The following is a 21960-nucleotide window of genomic DNA, read 5'->3' on the forward strand; positions in this document are numbered from 1 at the left end:
TCTAAACACACTCTATAAATGAGCGTTCGTCTATACATGCTGCTCCAATATACCCGGCACACCCACTACCGCCTTAGCCGGATTGCACCATAGACTTTCCATAGCATTTCCGGTCTACGAGAAGAATTAGCACCTTCCACCAGGATCAGACCTCTCCCACATCTCATTACTAGCACTACCTCATCCCTTGCTGATGCACTCCTCGCATACACTTACACCTCATTAGCTCGTATTGGAAATAGTCTCCCTAACAGTTACCTTAGTAGATTTGCCTATTTGTATGCACCCTAGCCAATATCGAATCTGCCTATATGTGTGCACCATAGCCAATTTGAATCTGTCTATTTGTATGCATCCTAGCCAATTTGAATCTGCCTATTTGTATGCACCCTAGCCAATTTGAATCTGCCTATTTGTGTGTACCATAGCCAACTTGAATCTACCTATTTGTATGCACCCTAGCCAATATCGAATCTGCCTATTTGTGTGCATTCCAACCCAACCTATAAGCTAAACACCCCAACTATACACCAACAGATCCCTACCATGCTTACCTGGCTCACCCTCATCATTTTCCCGTTTTTTGTCATGCAAGATAGTGTACCCTGCAGCTGAAACAACTACATAGCTTTCAATAATGGCGTAGCCAAACCTGCATGCCCGAGACACTTCCCCATCCCTTGCCCCACACCGTTCCTGCCCACTAGACCACCGTTCCCACCTAGCTACTACCAAAGCCATACTACCAGCGACCACCTTGTTGACACCCTAGCCAACCTTATTACTGACAAAACATCATGTCACCAGCCTAGACCTAGTCTACCATGCCTGGTTGTTGGCGCCAGTCCCAATCACCCCAAACCCATTATTAAGTTTGCTACAACTAATCACCTTGGCAACATATTCACCGTCAACCCTAACCTCACAGACTGAAACATTAGACTAGGCACCAGACTCCCCCCCCATATGAATAGCAACCCATTACTAAGACCAATAAAAACAGCACAACCTCTAACAACTCCAAACCACTCCCTTTAAAAGGAGCTCTACTAAATTTCAGGTCCCTTGTGGCCCATCCTACAGAGATCGCTGATATCATCCTGACCAACAACCTCGACTTCCTCACCATAACAGAAACTTGGCTACATGAGGCAGCAGGACCCTATTTAACCCTAGCTATTCCTGACAACTATTCCATCCTCAGAGACAGACCTAATGCTTGTGGAGGAGGCGTAGCTATCATCTTTAAATCCTCACTAGACCTCAGATCACTCACCTCCTCTCCACTAAAATCATGTGAACATCTCACAATCAAGCTGCAGACTTCTCCCAAAAGTACAATCTCTATTCACCTAATATATAGGCCCCCAGGTCATCCTGGATCCTTTGAAGACGACATTACGTCTCTAATAGTTGATAATTCTAAACCATCAGCACAAACCATCATCCTCTGAGACTTCAACCTTGGGTACAATTACTCTAATGACCCCCCAGCCTCCTCCTTAGCCAACGTCCTAGCGGAGCATGGCTTCATACAACTCAGCTTTCAACCCACTCATCGGAAAGGTACACTTATCGATTGGGTCTCTGTGCTAAATTGCAATATTACCTGCAAGGTCTCCCTACCTCTTGCATGGACTGATCATCATCTCATCTCACTAGATATTAATATCAATAACCCAGAACCAAAAAAATCCCCCATTGTACCAGCCTGTCCTACCAGGAATAAGCGCAATTTTACTGTTGAAGCCTTAATACCCTTGGTACTTCCCACTCTCAATGTACTTCCGGCCACGGCCGACCTGAACCTACTGGTCAACACCTATAACGATTCCATGGCCAAAGCCATTGACACTATCGCCCCACTGAAAATGTGCAAAGGTAAACCCAGAGCACACCTGAAATCTTGGAACACCCCCGAACTTAAGCGATTGAGGAAAAAGAAAGCCAAACTAGAGACACTATGGAAAACGACACCTTCCACTGAAAATAAAACAAATCTCACTAATATCACGTCCCTATACAAAAGTGAGATAATACTTACTAAGAAAGAAGCCTACAACGTTAGGATAAACCAGGCAGGTTCCAGCACCAGAGAACTATTCAACATTCTAAAGGAACTAGAAAACCCTAATCCGCCAGCAGATACCTGCACGAAGGACAAACCCTGGTGCACTAGCATCCAGAATGCCCTCGCCAACAAAATCACAGGGCTCCAAACCAAAATACAGTCCAAATGACAAAAACTTACCTGCAGCAAGTCTACCAGCCCCAGCACACTACCTACCACTGACACTAACTCAGGATTTACATTCAATAAGGTAACTATACCTGAAGTACAAAAAATTATAGCCTCTCTGAAACCCTCCAACTGTAAAGGGGACAGCTGCCCGGCCCAAACTATAAAAGATGCAGCCAGAGATCTATCCCCTTTCATCACTAAACTTATAAACCTATCATTTTCTACCAACTCAGTCCCTAGTAATATGAAACCCTCTTGGGTTCTCCATTTCTAAAAAACAAACATTAGACCCGGCTATACCCACTAACTACAGACCCATCACCACGGTCCCATTCCTGCTAAAAATCCTAGATAGAGTTGCTTATCTGCAAATTCAAGATTATCTAGAGACAAACCAACTACTAGGAATTTGTCAATCTGGCTTTAGACCCCAACATGGAATCGAAACGGCCCTTGTCGACCTCAAAAGCCAGATTTATGAACTTAAAGATAAAGGCAATGCCGCCATCCTACTTCTTTTAGGCCTTTCAGCAGCCTTCGACTTGGTTGACCACGAAATCCTCTGCAACCACCTATCATCAGTAGCTCACTTCTCCGCCTCTGCTGTCATGTGGATACAATCCTTCCTCACTAATAGAACCATGAGGGTCTTCTCACCTGCAGCGATACCTGACCCTATCCCCATCACATGTGGTGTCCCACAAGGCTCCTGTGTTTCACCCACTTTGTATAACATATTTACAAAGCCACTCTTCGACAAACTGGACTATCTGGGTGTCACCTACACCAATTATACAGATGACACCCAGATACTCCTGACCCTATCAGGTAAATACAATGCTGACGCTACCCGGATCAATTAAATCTTCACCATCATTCAGGCATGGATCGCCACACATGGCCTCTGCCTGAATGATGAGAAAACCGACCTCCTCCTTGTCGGCTCACCCAACAAACTGCTGAAACTCAGTCCTAACTACAATAGTATCACCATCGATGGAAACACTATTCCCATTGTTAAAAGTGTAAAAACTCTAGGTTTCTATCTTGATGCCAACAACAACCTCTCTAAACAAATCAACATGTCTGCCTCAGCCACTACCTACACAGGTAAGCTGATCAGAGCTTATAGACCCTTCTTGTCCTCCAATAGTTGCCTCATACTGGCCAGGGCTATTATACAGCCCAAATTGGACTACTGCACCCTAAAAAGATCTGGGGAAATAGCTTCACGGTCCTTGCCTCCCAACTGTGGAATACTTTACCACTGAACATCAACTCCATCTCTACCTTTCAATCATTCAGAAAACACGTCATCACATGGTTACTGAATAAAAAGCGAACACTCACTATCCATATCCCCCCATATCCATCCTCCGCTTGACATTCTTGCCTTGTACTTTAAATGTGATGTATAACTTGTAAAATATATAAAATGTATCCTGTAACCGCTTACCTAAGTGCCCTCTTACCTCTGGGTCTGGAGCACTATATAAATAAAATAAACAAACAAACAACTGAAGTGACCGACAACCTATCTGAGGGTGTAACTCTGGTGTCTAGGGGTGCCCCCGGTCCTGAGTTATTCGATCAGGACCGCAGGCCTGCCCCTCCCCCTCCCGGTGCTCTGCACAGCACAGAGTCCTAGACCTGAGCAACGCTGATTGCCAGGGTCCCCGCTGAGAAGGGGTGACACCCGAAGGTGCGAGAACGGACGCTGGTCCACTCGGAAAGTGGCTTGGGACATGCTGTTTTGGAGTGCAGACCGGCTGGTGAGACGGGCTCACCTCGCCTCCCCCGCCGGCGCAGCAGAGTTGAGGAAGGTGGCACGGAGCGTCCCGAACTAGAGGTGCCCTGAGTTGTGGCGGGCAAGGGCCGCCCCCAAAAAGGCAGCCTGCTGTCATGAGCACTACTCCCGAGAAGCCAAGTCAAGCCCAGCATCCCCGGAAGCAGGCTCACGACCCTCGTCCCCGGCTCCAGCAAACCCCTATTGGGGCCCTTTGGACCTAGTCCTGGCGCCTCTGGCGCCAGGCTCATAAGGAACCTCAGTCCCGGCGCCAGGGGCACCGGGCTCATAATTCTTGCAAAGGTGCTTGGGTGGACCTACCTGTAGCAGACCATGCTGCATACTCACCTTTGCAAATGCTGGCAGGATGAAGTCTCTAGCCTTCTGCTGGGAGGAACTATTCCCTGAACTGGGACTACTTTCTTACCTGGGTGGGGCTGGTGCCACTCCTTAGCTCTGGAACACAGGAACTCTTTTACCTGGGCGAGGCTGAGGAAGAAGACACCCAATCACTCCAACACTATTTAAACCACACCCGATCTGCAGCAGGAACCTCACCGAGTCAGCTCCAGCATTCCAGTGACATCTCCAGCTTCAGCTCAGCAACCTGTGGAAGAAAGACACGAGAACTATACTTACCATCCAGGAATCCAGACACCGGCAGAACCTGCAAGCAAAAGAAACATAAGGTTAGCAAGTTGCAACACGTTCGCAGCCGCGCTAGCTTACCTGATCCATCTGTGCTTTCACGGATTCTTCGCGGCCTTCTCTTCAGCAGCCTAACGGCACCTGTAAAGACAAAGAACATTGTTAAGTAGGAATCGGGTGAAGGCGGCCGCATTTACTTTTCTTACCTGCTTTTGTGCGCGTATTACGATCTCTTCAACCGCAGCAGCCCGGCACCTGAAAACAAGAAAAGACATTATTTAAATGCCATTAAAGACTGCAAGAAAGCCTAACACTTATGTGTTTCCCCACGTGCATCCGCGACTGGGAAAACGCCCGCAAGGTCCCGACACCTGCAAATAAGAAAAGAACATTGTTAGAGGTGCTATAATAAGGTCACAGATCATTATACTCACGTACTCACGTACTTCGCACGTGCAACGGCAACGGACGAACAACGCCCGCAACATCTTAAGACCTGAAAACAGAAAACAAGGGACATTATTGAGGTGTCATTGAAATTCCCATACCTACGAACAACTGCACGTGTCAGGCTCTCAGTGACGACGCCCTCAGCATCCAGGCACCTGAAAAAGACAATGCAAAGACTTCATTAAAGGTGCCCATCTCTTCAAGACTATAAACTCTTTATACCTACTGGCATCCGCTCGTGCAGTAACGGCGGCATCACCTTTTGGCATCTCAGCACCTGTGCCACTTCTAAGGCCATAAAAGACTTTCAGGACCCCCAGTGACGTAACTGGAACCCACGCACCCCTGCATAAGTCGCAGGATGGAGAGCCCAGCATTTATACGCCTAAGGTGAGAGCTCGCCGAGACAAGTAGAAAGCTACGCTGTGGGAGAAACAGGCGATTGGTGGGAGAAGGAATCCCATCAAACGGTGATTAACCCTTTTTCTTCCACCTGCAGAAAACTTACCCTGCAAGTCAGACATTCGATAAGAGGAAGCCCAGTCCTGAGAGTCGTCCGAGCTCTACGCTTCTCAATTGAAGAAACGATAGCAGCCCAGCCGGGATCAGCGCCTCCATGGGAATCAGGTGAGCGTTACAGAACGCGAAGCCTACCAATAACCTCCTACCCAGGCGCTATGGAAACTTCCGACACAGACCAACTGGCCCAGTTATTAGGGGAACTAAGAGCTGAAGTTCATGCTGCCCGCCAGGAAACGAATGCCCTTAGGAGGGAATTGATAATCTCAAAAGAATGAACTGATGATCTCGCCAGTCAGTTATTACAGACACAAGCAGGGCAAACCCCGCTACCTAATTCAGGAGGGAGCTATATCCCAGCGGCTTCAGTCAATCCTGTTCAAATCAACCTACCCGGAAATGTGCCATTGGCACCGCCTGAACGCTTCTCTGTTGACCCTAAAAGGTTTGCGGTGTTTATAAATCAATGCCGATTGCACTTTCTTTGTAGACCTGCAGCCTTTCCGACTGACCAGACTAAGGTAGCCTTTGTGCTTTCGTATCTTAGCGGCAGTGCCGCTGATTGGTCGAGCCCTCTGGTTACACAGGATGACCCGATCCTTCGTGATTTCCCGACCTTCCAGGCAAATATAGACTTTTTGCAAGGCATTCCCAGGGGCAGGCCCTGGACAACAAACTCCTTTCCCTACGACAGGGCAATCAAGATCTTTTGGCCTACATTGCATCATTCAATAGGCTAATCGTGGAAACCAGATGGCCCGAGGACAAAAGAATCACGCTTTTTCACAGGGGTTTGCGTGGCGAACTCAAAGACATCCTTGCCCAGGTAGTGAATCCTCCTCAGGATTGTTCAGAGTACATTGATTTGGTGGTCCAATTGGATCACAGACTACAAAACAGAAAGGCGGATCAATCCAGGTTTGAAACACGAGTGTTCCCTAAGCCTCAAAGTCACACCAAAGGAGTTGAAGCCGTCGAACCTATGCAAATTAGGGTTGTAAAGGGTCCCCTAACCCAGAAAGAGCGCGACAGGAGACGACAAATGCAACTATGTCTCTATTGTGGAAATTCAGGACATTTTCTTCGAGATTGCCCGGTGAAACCACCTAAGAAGACAGTGGGAGCTTCTGATAAGAGTTCTGAAAAGCCTGAGCCGGAAAACGACCTCGCCCGACAAGTGTAGAGGTCCGCTTGCCGAGCGTAAAAACCAGTTCTTTGACCTCGCACTTCATAATGCCAATGGTCCTCGTAAACCGAGAGCAACCGGATCGTTTGCATGCAATTAAGGCATACATTGATAGTGGAGCAGTTGGAAATTATGTGGACCGCGAATTGGCTTCCAGGATGAACTTACCTCTTTGTCCAAAGGTGGTTAAAGACGTCATTACCACGGTGGATGGGACGGAAATCGCCTCCGGACCAGTGACCCATACCACTACTGAAGTGACGATACTAGGCCAAGACGGGCATCAGGAGGTAATTGTGTTCGACGTGATCAAGGCCCCTCAATTCCAAGTAATTCTAGGGATTCCTTGGTTGGAGAAACACAATCCTCAAATTGATTGGCGAGCAAAGACGATACAGTTCCCAGAGTGTGTACCTACTTGTTATCCTCGACCCAGTATTGGCCTAGCGGTAGCAACATCCGAAGGACCGCAATTGCCTTCAGAGTATCAAGAATTTCAAGATGTCTTTCAGAAGGAACAGGCTAATACCCTGCCTCCCCACAGATCTTACGACTGTCAAATAGACCCGATACCCGGAGCCACTCCCCCTTGTAGTAGAATTTATGCCCTTACCGAGCCTGAAAATCTTCATTTGCGACAGTATCTGGACCAGTACCTGGCCAATGGATTTATCCGCCCATCAAAGTCTCCTGCATCCTTGGCTCTGTTCTTCGTACCTAAAAAAGAAGGTGACCTTAGAACCTGTATTGATTATCGTGCCCTGAACCAGATAAGGGTAAAGAACAGATACCCCCTACCTCTGATTCCGGAACTCCTTGACCAAGTTAAGAACGCCTGCATTTATACAAAGCTAGATCTCCGGGGAGCCTACCACTTGGTACGGATTAAAGAAGGCGACGAATGGAAGACGGCATTTCGCACCAAGTATGGACTATTTGAATACCAAGTGATGCCCTTCGGGCTATGCAATGCACCAGCCGCGTTTCAGTATTTTATGAATGATGTCCTCAGAGAACTCATAGATGTTTGCGTAGTCGTCTACATAGATGACATCCTTGTGTACTCATCTTCAGAAGCAAATCATCGGAAACATGTTAGAGCCGTCCTTGAAAAACTCTGCCAACATAAGCTTTTTGCTAAGCTCGAAAAATGTGTTTTTCACATCACGGAGGTCGAATTTCTAGGCTTTATTCTGACACCCAAAGGAGTCCACATGGACTCGAGAAAGGTGGACGCTATCATCAAGTGGCCATCACCTACTTCCGTGAAAGGTGTCCAAAGCATGTTAGGTTTCGCCAACTTTTACCGCAGGTTTATTCCAGAGTTTTCACGAGTGGTGCAGCCCATCACTGCCCTCTTAAGAAAAAACAAATGTTTCGAGTGGTCAACAGAAGCAGAACAGGCCTTTCAATAGCTAAAAGCCAAGTTCACCTCAGCACCCATACTGAAACACCCACGCCCAGACCTCCCTTACATCGTTGAGACCGACGCCTCCAGCTTAGCAATGGGGGCGGTTCTATCACAGAGAGATCCGGAAACTAACCAATTGCACCCCGTGGCATTCTGGTCCCGCAAGTTCTCGGCACCTGAAATTAACTACACCATCACAGATAAAGAGCTTTTAGCAATTAAGTCCGCTTTCATGGCCTGGCGGCACTATCTCCTTGGAGCCAAACACACTGTCACGGTAATCACCGATCATCGAAACCTACAATACCTGAAAACCGCCAAAGCTCAGTCCTCCAGACAGCTTCGCTGGGCACTTTTCTTTGCCGAATTTGACTTTGTGATTACTTATCGCCCCGGCAACAAAAATGGCAAAGCGGATGCCCTTTCCCGGATTGGAATGGGAGATAATATTGTCAATCCTGAACCTGTGCCAATAATTCCAGAACAGAGAATCCTGGGCCTGATTTCTTCACAATCCATCGAAGATATCGAAGCAAAAGTTAAACAACTTGTGACCCCTCGGACTTACAAAACTGGCAACTGAAGGGAAAGGACTTCATCATAAAAAAAGACCTGCCTTATTTTCAGGGACGACTATTCCTACCACATGCCGATTTACAAAAACAGGTAATCTCTTGCTACCATGATTCCTTGATGGAGGGCCACCCAGGCATTGCCAAAACCTCGGAAAAAGTCAAGAGACACTTCTGGTGGCCGTCATGGAGAAAAGACATAAAGGAGTTTGTGATGTCCTGTGGTGTGTGTGCCCAAAACAAAGGTCAGAAGGAAAGACCAGCGGGTCTCCTGCATCCGCTAGACATCCCGCCACATCCCTGGCATACCCTCTCCATGGACTTCATCACCGATTTACCCTCCTGTTCCGGATACAACACTATTCTAGTAATTGTAGATTTGTTTTCTAAAATGGCCCACTTAGTTCCACTAAAGGGCTTACCTTCAGCTTCAGTTCTAGCACGGGAATTCCTTGAAAATATTGTAAGATTGCACGGCTTCCCTTCGGTTTTGATCTCAGATAGGGGGAGCCAGTTTATCTCTCACTTTTGGCGAAGTTGCTGTCTTTTAGCTCAAATCGATGTGAGACTTTCAACCAGCCATCATCCCCAGACCGACGGACAAACTGAGAGGACAAACCAAACTCTGGAACAATATTTACGTTGTATGCTATAGCAGTCGGAAAGTAATTGGAAAGATATCCTTTGGATAGCCGAATATGCTTACAACAACTCGATCCATTCAGGAACCGGAAAAAGTCCCTTTTACATTTTATATGGGATTCATCCTCGAACCTCCAATCTCGACCCGCCCCAAGATCTTGGAACGCCTGCCGTGGATCAACTTCACAATGCTATCACTCAAGCTTTCAAAGAAGCGACAATCCACCTACAACAGGCTAAAGAACGGTACAAAAGGGGAGCAGACCAACACCGAAGAGCCGCCCCTCAATACCAGGTTGGAGATCAAGTTTGGTTATCCACCAAACATTTATCACTTAAAGGACCTCACACCTTCAACCCAAAATATCTGGGACCATATCCAATTACAGCCATAATAAACCCAGTGGCTGTCAAATTGGGTTTGCCATCCCACATGAAAATACATCTGGTGTTTCACGTATCTCTACTAAAACCTATGCAACCTGGAACCAGACTGAATAAACCTCCAGAGCCTATTCAAGTAAATGGAGAACCTGCATTTGAGGTTAAAAACATCCTGGACTCCAAGATCATCAAGTCAAAATTATACTATCTGATCGACTGGAAGGGTTACGGACCTCAAGAATGATCATGGGAACCCTCTGACCACGTCCATGCTCCTCGTCTAGTCAGAAAATTCCACCAAACTTTTCCCAATAGGCCAAAACCTCTGGGGAAGACTAGTTTGGGGGGGCCTTGAGGGGGGTGCTGTCATGAGCACTACTCCCGAGAAGCCAAGTCAAGCCCAGCATCCCCGGAAGCAGGCTCACAACCCTCGTCCCCGGCTCCAGCAAACCCCTATTGGGGCCCTTTGGACCATGTCCTGGCGCCTCTGGCGCCAGGCTCATAAGGAACCTCAGTCCCGGCGCCAGGGGCGCCAGGCTCATAATTCTTGCAAAGGTGCTTGGGTGGACCTACCTGTAGCAGACCATGCTGCATACTCACCTTTGCAAATGCTGGCAGGATGAAGTCTCCAGCCTTCTGCTGGGAGGAACTATTCCCTGAACTGGGACTACTTTCTTACCTGGGTGGGGCTGGTGCCACTCCTTAGCTCTGGAACACAGGAACTCTTTTACCTGGGCGAGGCTGAGGAAGAAGACACCCAATCACTCCAACACTATTTAAACCACACCCGATTGGGAAAACGTGCTTCGCGTTATTCTGCATCTGCAGCAGGACACTCACCGAGTCAGCTCCAACATTCCAGTGACATCTCCAGCTTCAGCTCAGCAACCTGTGGAAGAAAGACACGAGAACTATACTTACCATCCAGGAATCCAGACATCGGCAGAACCTGCAAGCAAAAGAAACATAAGGTTAGCAAGATGCAACACGTTCGCAGCTGCGCTAGCTTACCTGATCCATCTGTGCTTTCACAGATTCTTCGCGGCCTTCTCTTCAGCAGCCTAACGGCACCTGTAAAGACAAAGAACATTGTTAAGTAGGAATCGGGTGAAGGCGGCCGCATTTACTTTTCTTACCTGCTTTTGTGCACGTATTACGATCTCTTCAACCGCAGCAGCCCGGCACCTGAAAACAAGAAAAGACATTATTTAAGTGCCATTAACGCCTGCAAGAAAGCCTAACACTTACGTTTTTCCCCACGTGCATCCGCGACTGGGAAACGCCCGCAAGGTCCCGACACCTGCAAATAAGAAAAGAACATTGATAGAGGTGCTATAATAAGGTCACAGATCATTATACTCACGTACTTCGCACGTGCAACGGCAACGGACGAACAACGCCTGCAACATCTTAAGACTTGAAAACAGAAAACAAGGGACATTATTGAGGTGTCATTGAAATTCCCATACCTACGAACAACTGCACGTTTCGCGCTCTCAGTGACCGCGCCCTCAGCATCCAGGCACCTGAAAAAGACAATGCAAAGACTTCATTAAAGGTGCCCATCTCTTCAAGACTATAAACTCTTTATACCTACTGGCATCCGCTCGTGCAGTAACGGCGGCATCACCTTTTGGCACCTCAGCACCTGTGCCACTTCTAAGGCCTCAAAAGACTTTGAGGACCTCCAGTGACGTAACTGGAACCCACGCACCCCTGCATAAGTCGCAGGATGGAGAGCCCAGCATTTATACGCCTAAGGTGAGAGCTCGCCGAGACAAGTAGAAAGCTAGGCTGTGGGAGAAACTGGCGATTGGGGGGAGAAGGAATCCCATCAAACGGTGATTAACCCTTTTTCTTCCACCTGCAGAAAACTTACCCTGCAAGTCAGACATTCGATAAGAGGAAGCCCAGTCCTGAGAGTCGTCCGAGCTCTACGCTTCTCAATTGAAGAAACGATAGCAGCCCAGCCGGGATCAGCGCCTCCGTGGGAATCAGGTGAGCGTTACACCTGCAGGGTGGATTACACCCGTGGAGAGGAGACCACAGACCACAGGTCATGCGGTCCCCTGGCCAGGACTGCAGCTGGAACGCCACTGTGAGGCGGCCTGCAGGGCGGGTTACACCCGTGGTGAGGAGACCCCAGACAACACGTTGCGCTGTCCCCTGGCCCGGGCTGCAGCTGGAATGTACCCGGGGCCAGGCAGTAGGAGACCGCGGTGCACCATGAGCTTGGAGGAGCGGCCCAATGAGGAGTTCTATACTAGAGGTGAGAGCAGCTGCGCCGTGGTCGCTCTCCCTCCAAGTCCCATCATGATCAGACGGAGTCAGCCTCTACGCCCGGACAGACTTGTAAGCCTGTGATAGAGCCCCGCCCATTCGGGACACAGCCTGACACTCTTGTTGTCCCTCCCTGGGTGCCTGCCGTCCTCCATAGAAAGTGAATAAGGATCCCCTGGGGTTTGCACATCTGCCCCTCTTGGGGGGACATAGGGAATACTCCCTTGGGACAGCCCCTGGCGAGATACTTGTAATGCTCACAGGACACAACTGGAGGCCCGGTAGAGCCCTCCTTGTCTGTCCCTCGCCAGGATTCATATTTGGGATCATACAACAAAGCCCCACGTGAAACGGCTGCCAAAAGACAACGGAACAGAGGTACTGCAAGGGGATACTCAGGAGGCAGGGAAGCAGCCAGCGGAGTAGGTGGGGACCGAAGGCCCGGATCCCTGGGGCCTGGTGCAAGGGGTGTGGGGGAGGTGGAGTGTCGGAGAACCTGGGAGGCGCTGGCCTGTTTTGAGGGCCCATAGGAGACCAGGCAAGGGCTGGGTCGAAATTCTGATTGACTGGAGTGTACTGCTTGGGCGGGACCATCATAGAGTCGCCATGACAACCCTGGCCCGCAGGGATCACACCCTATAGTTGCTGACGGGGTGGGGGGTCTGAGATCCTGGCCCCACTGAAAACCATATTGGGCGCGCAAAGGTGAACTGAATGCGCTTGAAGCGGGGCAGCCCATGAGTTGAAACGTTGCATTGCAAAGTACCAGTACACGGCCCGAGACATGGAGAAGGACCCCGGGACCCCTCAAGTACCGACACCATGAAATTAGGGGGATGAGAACTGACACAGGGCTAAGTTAGCTGACCTTACAGTCAAGGTTGCCACGTTGGAGGATCGGGTTGAGGGTGTGGAGAATAACCAGGCGTCCACAGACCTTTTGGAGACGCAAATGGAGGCGAAGTTTGCAGAAATGCAGCGCTGCAAGGAGGAGCTCTGCTTCAAGGTGGATGACATGGAAAACAGGGAGAGAAGTAACAACTTATGGGTTTTTGGCCTGGCGGAGGTGGAGGGCGAAACCCAGGTGGGCCTGAAGGACAAGATGCAGGACATTATCAGGATCGTCCTGGGAACAGATTCTGGAGAGTCGGTCATGATCGACAGGGTACACCAGGTGGGTGGGGTCCACGCTCGGTCCTGGCGAGGCTGCACTACTTTCGAGATGAGGCTGGGATACTGGAGAGGGCAAGGAACCTCAGAGAGATACAATACAGGAACTCTATTTTCCAGGATCTTTCGGCCCTCACCCTGCAGATGCGAAAGAAATGTGGTGCCCTTACCAGATGGTTGCAGGACGAAGGGGTCCGGTATCGTTGGGGTCACCCGTTCTACTTGGCTTTCGAATGGCAAGGAGAGAAGCACGACCTTGTGACTGGAGAAGATGTCCAGAGAGCTACGGACGATCTCCTAGGCCCGCGTCCGGGCATGTCCGAGGACCGAGCCGGGGGAGATAGGACCCTGAGCGGGCTTCTCGGGGCCCGAATTTGCCCATTGGAAAACACAAGGTGAAAGGGACCTGGAAATTTCGGAAAACTATGCATCCCCCGGCGGACGAAGGGGGACCCCTGTAGGCGCAGCGAGACTGCCTTGAGAAGGATCTCTAGTTTAGAAACCTTACTGCAGTCCTCATAGGGATCACTTGGATGGGTCAAAACTGATACTGACCCGTTGCACTTCTGGGGCTGCTTTGCCTTCTCATTCTGAGCACAAACTGTGTTGATTAAGTTCCTTGGAATAGGGCTGGTGAGGTTCAGCTCTCTGAGGTTGGGGAACAGGGTAGATTGTTGGGGTGTCTACAGAACAGCGAACCTCGGAGAGGACTCCTGGTAATACCTGCACAGAGGGGGTGGTGGAACCCGTCAAAAGAATGTTTACGGGCCAAGGATAGGTGTCTTATAGAGTCACAATGTTAACGAGTCGGTTTCATTGCAGCAGAAATGGGTCTTTCCTTTAGTTGGACGGCCCGGGGATGTGGAGCGAGCCCCTGATGGTTCACTGGCCGAGCCCAGCGTTGCTGGGGGACGAAGTGAACGCCTCAATGAGTTGAGGTAAAGGGGGGTTTTGGTGGCAGGTTTCTTGGGGCTAAGGGGTTCTGCCAGGGCACGCGGGTCACACTGGCCACCCTCTATGTGCCTAATGTGGGTCAGATAAAATGTATTCGCAAGGTGTTAGGGTTATGGATGAATGGGCGGAAGGGGCTCTGGTCCTGGGTGGGGATTTCAACCTCATCACAGACCCCTGACTGGACTGGTGGTCAGCAAGAGGGGTGGGGCCGAGGGAACCCATAAAAGATAACATTGCCATGAAGGACCTCCTACAAGAATACTTCTGGGTGGATGTGTGGTGAAAGTCTTGGCAGGACCCCAGGGGTAAACGTTTTTTCCCCCCCTCACCAAACATACACATGAATCGATTTGCTACTGGTATCGGAGGAGGGAGGAGGAGAGATAGGGGTTCAGAGTGTGGAGACTGTCACCTGGTCGGACCACAAGCTCCTTGTGGTGGACTGGCGATTGCAGGGGACCGCGAGGTCTTACAGGTGGCGTTGTAATGACACTCTCCTGAGAGAATTCCTAAGGAAAGAAATAGAAGCCTTTTTTTAGACAAACGACACAGGGGAAACGGCGATGGTTATGGTATGGGAGGTGGCGAAGGCCACCTTCCGGGGCCTCCTCATTGCGGAAGGTTCGAGAAGGAAGCGAGAGAGGGCAATAATAGAAACCAAACTCTGCGACGATCTGAGGGCCTTGAGGATACGATTTACCAATAGGGATGTGGACCGCTGGGTCCTTCTGGGAAAAATGAGGGAGAAGAGACAGGCTCTGCAAACAGTTCTAATTGGGGAGATGGTCAAAAAGGTGCGGTACACGAAGCAGAGGTACTATGAAAAGGGGGACAGAGTCGGGACCTTGTTGGTGCACAGGACAAGAGGAAGTAGAGCAGAGAGTCGGGTGGAGGGAATTCGGGACAAGGCGGGCAATATATGTACGAAGACTGAAACCATAACAGAGTCTTTTGCAGAGTTTTATAGGGAACTATATGCCAAACAAGAGGGTGAATCTCTGGAGGACATCCGAAAATACCTTGAGGACCATCCTCTCCCTAAACTTATGGAACCGGAGCGGGAAGCCTTGGAAGGAGAGATATCAGAAGAAGAGGTTGGTGGGGCCATTAAAAGGTTGAAGGTGGGTAAAACCCCGGGTGGAGATGGTTACACGGCTGACTTTTTCAGGCAGTATCATTCGGTCCTGGTACTACCACTAACAAGACTATTCAACCAGATTAGGAGCCTGGGGACTATGCCACCGACGTTCCTCCAGGCCTTGATTGCAGTAATACCCAAACCTGGGAAGGACCTGGTGGAATGTGGTTCATATAGACCCATCTCCCTTTTAAACGTGGACGCAAAGATCTTCGCCAGGATACGGGCGACCCGTTTGGAAAGATGTCTCCCTCGATTGATTCATCCAGACCAGGCAGAGTTCATGTTGAACAGGCAGGGGGCTGACAGCATGCATAAAACCATCCACGTATTAAGCTCAAGGGAGGTTAGGCTAGAGGGGGTTCTTCTCCTGTCCCTAGATGCAGAGAAGGCCTTCGATAGGGTGCGCTGGGCTTTCATGAGGGAGGTGTTAGTAACCTTGGGGATGGGACCAAGGTGGATGGGGTGGATCTCAGCCCTCTACTCTGACCCCTCAGCAAGGGTAGTAGTTAATGGCAATGAGCCAGGGGCATTCCCATTAGGGAGAGGTACGAGACAGGGGTGCCCTCTCTCACCCCTTATATACGCGTTAGTGATGGAGCCCTGGGCAGTAGCAGTTCGGAAGGATGAGGGGATCAAGGGGATAAGGGTAGGGGAAACAAACTGTAAGATCAGCCTGTTTGCTGACGATGTACTGCTCTACATATCCAGCCGTCCCAACCGGTGCCTCGAGTGTTGGATAGCTTGGAACAGTACTGCACCCTCTCGGGCTATAAGGTCAACCTGGGGAAGTCAGTTGCATTTATAGCAGGACACCTCTCGCAGCCTGAAAGGCAGTGCGTAGAGGGACTTCCATTCAGTGCACAGGCAGACGGGTTCTGTTACCTGGGGGTTAGAGTGACACAAAATCAGGGAGACCTTTTCGCTGGTAATTTCCTTCCCCTGTCGTCGGCAATTAAGCGGGACATAGAGCGTTGGGCGAGGTCTGGTCTATCATGGATGGCCCGCCTCAACTCAATCAAAATGGTGATCCTCCCCAAATTTCTATATCTGTTCCATATGTTACCGACACAAATACCCAAACCATTCCTCCTGGAGGTCAGGCGGACCCTATTGCGTTACCTTTGGGCGGGAAAGAACCACAGGATCTCCTACGATGTAATGATAAGGCCTAAAGAGGAGGGCGGGGTGGGTTTCCCGGACCTAGAGACGTATTACAGGGCATCCCAACTACGAGTCCTGGTGGACCACTTCACGACTGACACAAGGAAACAGTGGGTTGCGATGGACAATGAGGTCCTCCCCCCAGTCACGCTTGATGAGTGGTTGTGGGTCCCCAAAACACACATCCCGGGGAGGGTGTTGCGCCATCCGGTCTTGGGTATCATATTGGCCCTCATTACAACCCAGGCGTTAAGGGGTTAACGGCGCCGTAAAAGGTGTCAGAGCCATTAAACCCTTAACGCCTGATTACGAGGTCCCTTTGCAGGTGGCACTTTAATGGCTGCTTTTAGCAGGCGTTAAAAAACCAACCCGCAAAGGGACCTAGGAGCTAATTACGGCACCGTAATTTACGGTGCCGTAATTAGCGCCTTCCCCAGTCCCATTGAGCCCTATGGGGCAAAAATGGAAATGTGGAAGGGCCATGCCGGCATGGGGAATTACCGTCCCGCCAACCTTGGAATGAGGCGGTATTTCCCCATTCCACCATGGCGGACTTGTTACAACACTGGCACCAACCATGGTGCTAATAGCGCCATGGTTTAGCGCCGGGGTTGTAATGAGGGCCATTGTCTATATGGAAAGAAGGGGGCTATTTTAGGTGGGTCACGACATGGCCTTAGCCCTTGAGCTGTATCTGGGCTCCTTAGCTCAGGGATGGGATTGACAAACTGCTCGCCTTCCAACATTGGTATGAGGTAGGTCTCAGCAGGGCAGGGCAACTGTGGGTAGGCAGCGTATTTATGTCTCTAGGGGAATTGAAAGAGGCCCTGAGCCTGGACAACCTTTCGCCCTTTCGATATCTGCAACTAACGGGGGTCCTCACTGAAGTCAGGTGGGGTGACACTTTCAGGAGGGATCTAACAGATTTTGAAAAGTTTTTGATCACATATAAGGAAACCCAGGGAGTGATAGCTAGACTCTACAGTCTTCTGCTACTAGCGACCACGCGACACCCCTCCCCTGCCCAGGTGCAGTGGGGTACAGACGTAGGCGAACCCATTACTGACAGGAAATGGACCGTCATGTGCAGACAGGCTAATCGCTCAACGGCATCGCTCCAATACCGCCACCAGGCCTTGAAACTGATCCATAGATGGCACTACCCTCCACAGAGGATAGCTCAGATGAGGGAGGAGTATGAGCCGCACTGTTGGAAGTGCCGTGTTGAGAAGGGGGATTATGTGCACATGTGGTGGAGGTGTCAGGTGTCAGGTGGTGCAGATGTACTGGAGCGAGGTCCCGTCCTGGATAAAGGGGGTGGACGGCATCTAGAGGTCCCCGTCACCATGGTTATTGTTGTTTGCAATTGCGGCAGAGGGCAACCAGAATATGTCACACAACCACATGTTACAGGTCATGTTGGTTGCTGCCAGGTGTTGTTGGGCTCAGAGCTGGAAAGCCCCCCGAAGGCCTGTGGAAAAACAATGGCTATTACTAAATTACGAGCAATATATGATATGGAGTTCTTGACCCACCTGGTAGATGAATCCGATACCAGTATTAAGGTGTTATGGCTCCCCTTCTTTGATAAATATGGGAGATCTACCTGAGGACTTTGGACCACTCACGAAGGGGCATTGAACTTGACCATTGGGTCTTGCGGAGTACACTCCGTGAATAGGAAATATCCTAGAGATGGAGGAGGAGGTTGCAGGGAGAAAGGCCCTGCGTTTGAGCTCTTGCGCAAGAGCTACCCTGAATTTAGAGTGCACTGACTCGCAACGTGTCTGACCCTTGTTGTAACTAGTGTTGCTTGACCCATGGCTAAGAAGGAGGGAAGAGGGAGGGGAGGAAACGGGGACCAAAGGTTATGACTTCGTTTAAGCATAACCATGTGTTTGTTGTGTTTTATGACACTGTTTTAACCTAAATGTTCAATAAAAATTTAATTTTCAAACCCCACAGACGGATCACGGTAAAATCCTCTTTATCCGCCATTGCTGCACTTGGCTTCCAGAAACGGAAGCCTTTGTGTAGCCCAACGGACCCCGGAAAATAGCACAAATATAGCCCAATCAAATTGTGACCAATCAGCTCCAATATTCAGTGTGTCAATCAACAATTATTTATTTATTTATTTTTATTTATTCATAGTGTCGTCGTTAAGTAAATCTTTAACACGCCAAGCAATAAAATACATTTACAATGCAATAAAGTACATATAACCCATATGTTATTAAAAATTTAAACATTAAAAAGGCTTCCCTCCTAACATTGCAAATACTAAATATGTTAATCCATTAGTCAATTCTATAAGTGTTATCACTTTCAGCCAAATATAATAAGTTGCAAAAATAAATGTTGTGTGCAGCCACTGACATTTTGGTGCAGCTATTTCTTACTGATGCATGGCATTTTTACTAGGCATCTATTATAAAGCAAGCATGATGAGCAGGGACAGTGTCAGGGCCTTTCAACTTTTTCAGGTAACGAGGGCACAGAGTATGGGATGCCATGTGAGTGCGCTGCTTTCCCTGCGCTACTCTGAATTCTTTACTACACAGTTATGGACCCTCCCAATGGTATGGATTTTGCCAACCTCGGAAGCCTGAAAAGTAGATCCACGCAGGCTTGACATGTGGCCAAATTTGCACCAGACCTACAGATGAACTGGCCAGGCATTAAATCTCAGTTACCAGTTTAACGGCTATCCACTACAGAGTTTAATTTGCTTTCTGACTTTGAGAACATTCAGACATGTCATTGCTCATTTTACTATATCCAGTAAGCTAGCAGTAGCCAGTAAGATAGCTCAAGGGGTTGAGCGCTTGCTGCTGGTTGTGTGTGTGTGTGTGTGATCTGCAGGTTGCCGGTTCGAATCCTGACAAGGCCAACTCAGCCTTTCATCCTTCTGAGGTTGATAAATGAGTACCAACACGGGTTGGGTGATATTGTATGCTTATGTGGTCTATATAAGGTGCTTAAGCGAAAGTGCTATATATTTACACATCATTATCATTTGGCCAAGGACGTCTGCTTGCATTCACAGTAATTTTGTGATATGGGACTATACACACTGATATTAATGATGCATATGCTGATCCATTCTTGTATGAAAGGTATATCAAATTACATTGATATTGTAACCATATTTTTCGTAGTGTACTTAGGAACAATACTTTGTGTTTTGTCAAGGGCTGAAAGGTTGTGCTCAATCACTTCCTGTGATGTCACTTTGGGGTGGGGTCAAATGATAATGTCATCAGAGGTGAAGGGTAAAGTGATGACACGTCCGCTACCCCTGGCATTTTGGTAAAATGATGTCCCTGTCTCTAAACTGACCCTCTCTACCCTACCCCCACTCGCTTTACCTCTACTTTCTCTACCCCCACCCAGCCACCCTACCCTCACTTTCTCTACCCACAGCCACCCACTCTATTCCCACTCTCTTTACCCCCAGCCAACCTACCCCCTCCCTATCGACAAAACCCACATTGTTTTGTGATATTGACACGTGCCAACCTTTGATTTTGTGAAGATAGGTGGTCAAAGTACATCGATTACAGACTCCAAGTCCCACCAATATAACGTTTGTATGTGTCCTGAGAGACACAGAGTAGAGATCACCAACATGCGCAGCGAAAAGCCCCACTCGGAAATACACAAGCCTACAAACACGTGCATCGTCTCCTCACCTTATTCTGGCCTTATGTTTTCAATCCCCGGCCCACGCTGGAATCTTGATCCCCATTGTTGGTGTCCAGTGTTTCCAGGTCGAAAGGAAAAAACAAGCTGCATCTCCTTCAGAAACAAGCCCAAAACAAGCTGCCTCCCTTGAAAATAAACAGAAAAAAGCAAGCACACACCGTAAACGCTGTGGATGGGTCTCAAAAGTAAGAAACAGATCACAATAGTATAGACATAGAGAAAACACACACATACTATGTTTTAATAAAAAGTATTTATTAAAAATGCATTTTATTTTTCTGACAATTAGTATTTTCACATCATTGGCTTTTGCTCCTTTACTTCTGGTCCTTGGTCCAACTGATCCTTGATTAATATGCTCTGCTAACGGTCAGTGGGGCCCACAGCAGCTGCCCCCAGGTTGCTAGTCAGCAGTCTTATAACACAGAAATATACTCCTTTCTATATTATTTTAATTCTGGGGCTTTAAATATGTACTTTTCAGCATGTGCCTTACAAGTTGAGTTTGCTGGAGCCCTTCTGTCCATCACTTCCCTTGGGCTTTACAGAAGTGTTCTTATTACCTCGTTGCCCTTTAACACAGATTTCTCCACATCAGCCACTTGCTGACAAAGAAGAATTTGTAGCTTTTCAGTGGGGATTTAGTGTTTCAGCGACCTCTGACTGGCAATCTATTATATTGTATTGTATTGTTTATTTATATAGCGCGTATACACTCAAAACTGTTTTAAAGCGCTCAAGGAGCGTGGAAACATAGGAAAAAAACAACAGTCGATCAGAGCCCTTGAAATTCTGAGACAATAATAGTCTGCACAGGCTGAGTAAGTGCGTAAGATACATTTAACAGTTGAGTCTCAGCAAATAGACTTGTTTCCATTTCTTGTATACATCTTATTTAAGAATATATCATTGGTTATTCACCTAATGTGTCTAATCTGACTCTGTCTCACTGATAAAGCTACTGAAGAACAAGCATTGGCAAAGCCACTGAAGTCCTGTTTAAAACAAGCATTGGCAAAGCCACTGAAGCCACGTTTAAAACAAGCATTGGCAAAGCCACTAAAGCCACTGAAGACAATGGATTGAGTGCTATTCCTATGGCTGCAAATTCATATACCCTGAAGATAAAGCTTAGCGACTGGGCATTATTTGATAAATAAATAGTTAAGTGCAGTGCAACCTTTATTGCACCAATAAAATCCGAAATAAATAAACTCTGCAAAATGTTTAAATGTTGAAACTAGGTTAACATCCCAACATTTAAATGCATTAAAAATGTGTTCCTAGTGTTACAGGATTGTTTTTTACTGAGAAACAAGTTGGAGAAAATCCCAAATAAATCTTCCAATGTAAGACCAAATAATATTTGCTTGTAAAACAATAGTGGATTGTTTGTACTGAGAAACAAGTCAGTAAAAATCCAAAATAAATCCTCCAACCCAAGACAAATAAATCCTTGCTTGGAAAAAATCCCCAAAGCATCCAAAATAAATGCTAAAAAAATCTGACGCTTGAAAACAAGACAGAAGCAATCCAAAAAGTGGATTTCCTTTTTTCTAGGGATTCTGCCCATGTCCACAGTAGGAAAATCAGCCATTTCACACACCCATTTCAGCCACCATTAGCAGTGAGTACAGACTTAACAGTTCTAGGTTTAATCTCATGTTCTACCATTGAGAGTCCAATGTAGCAGCTAAAACTCCTTC

The sequence above is a fragment of the Ambystoma mexicanum genome, chromosome 6p, assembly GCF_040938575.1.
Source record: "Ambystoma mexicanum isolate Mex_15411 chromosome 6p, UKY_AmexF1_1, whole genome shotgun sequence".
NCBI lineage: Eukaryota > Metazoa > Chordata > Amphibia > Caudata > Ambystomatidae > Ambystoma > Ambystoma mexicanum.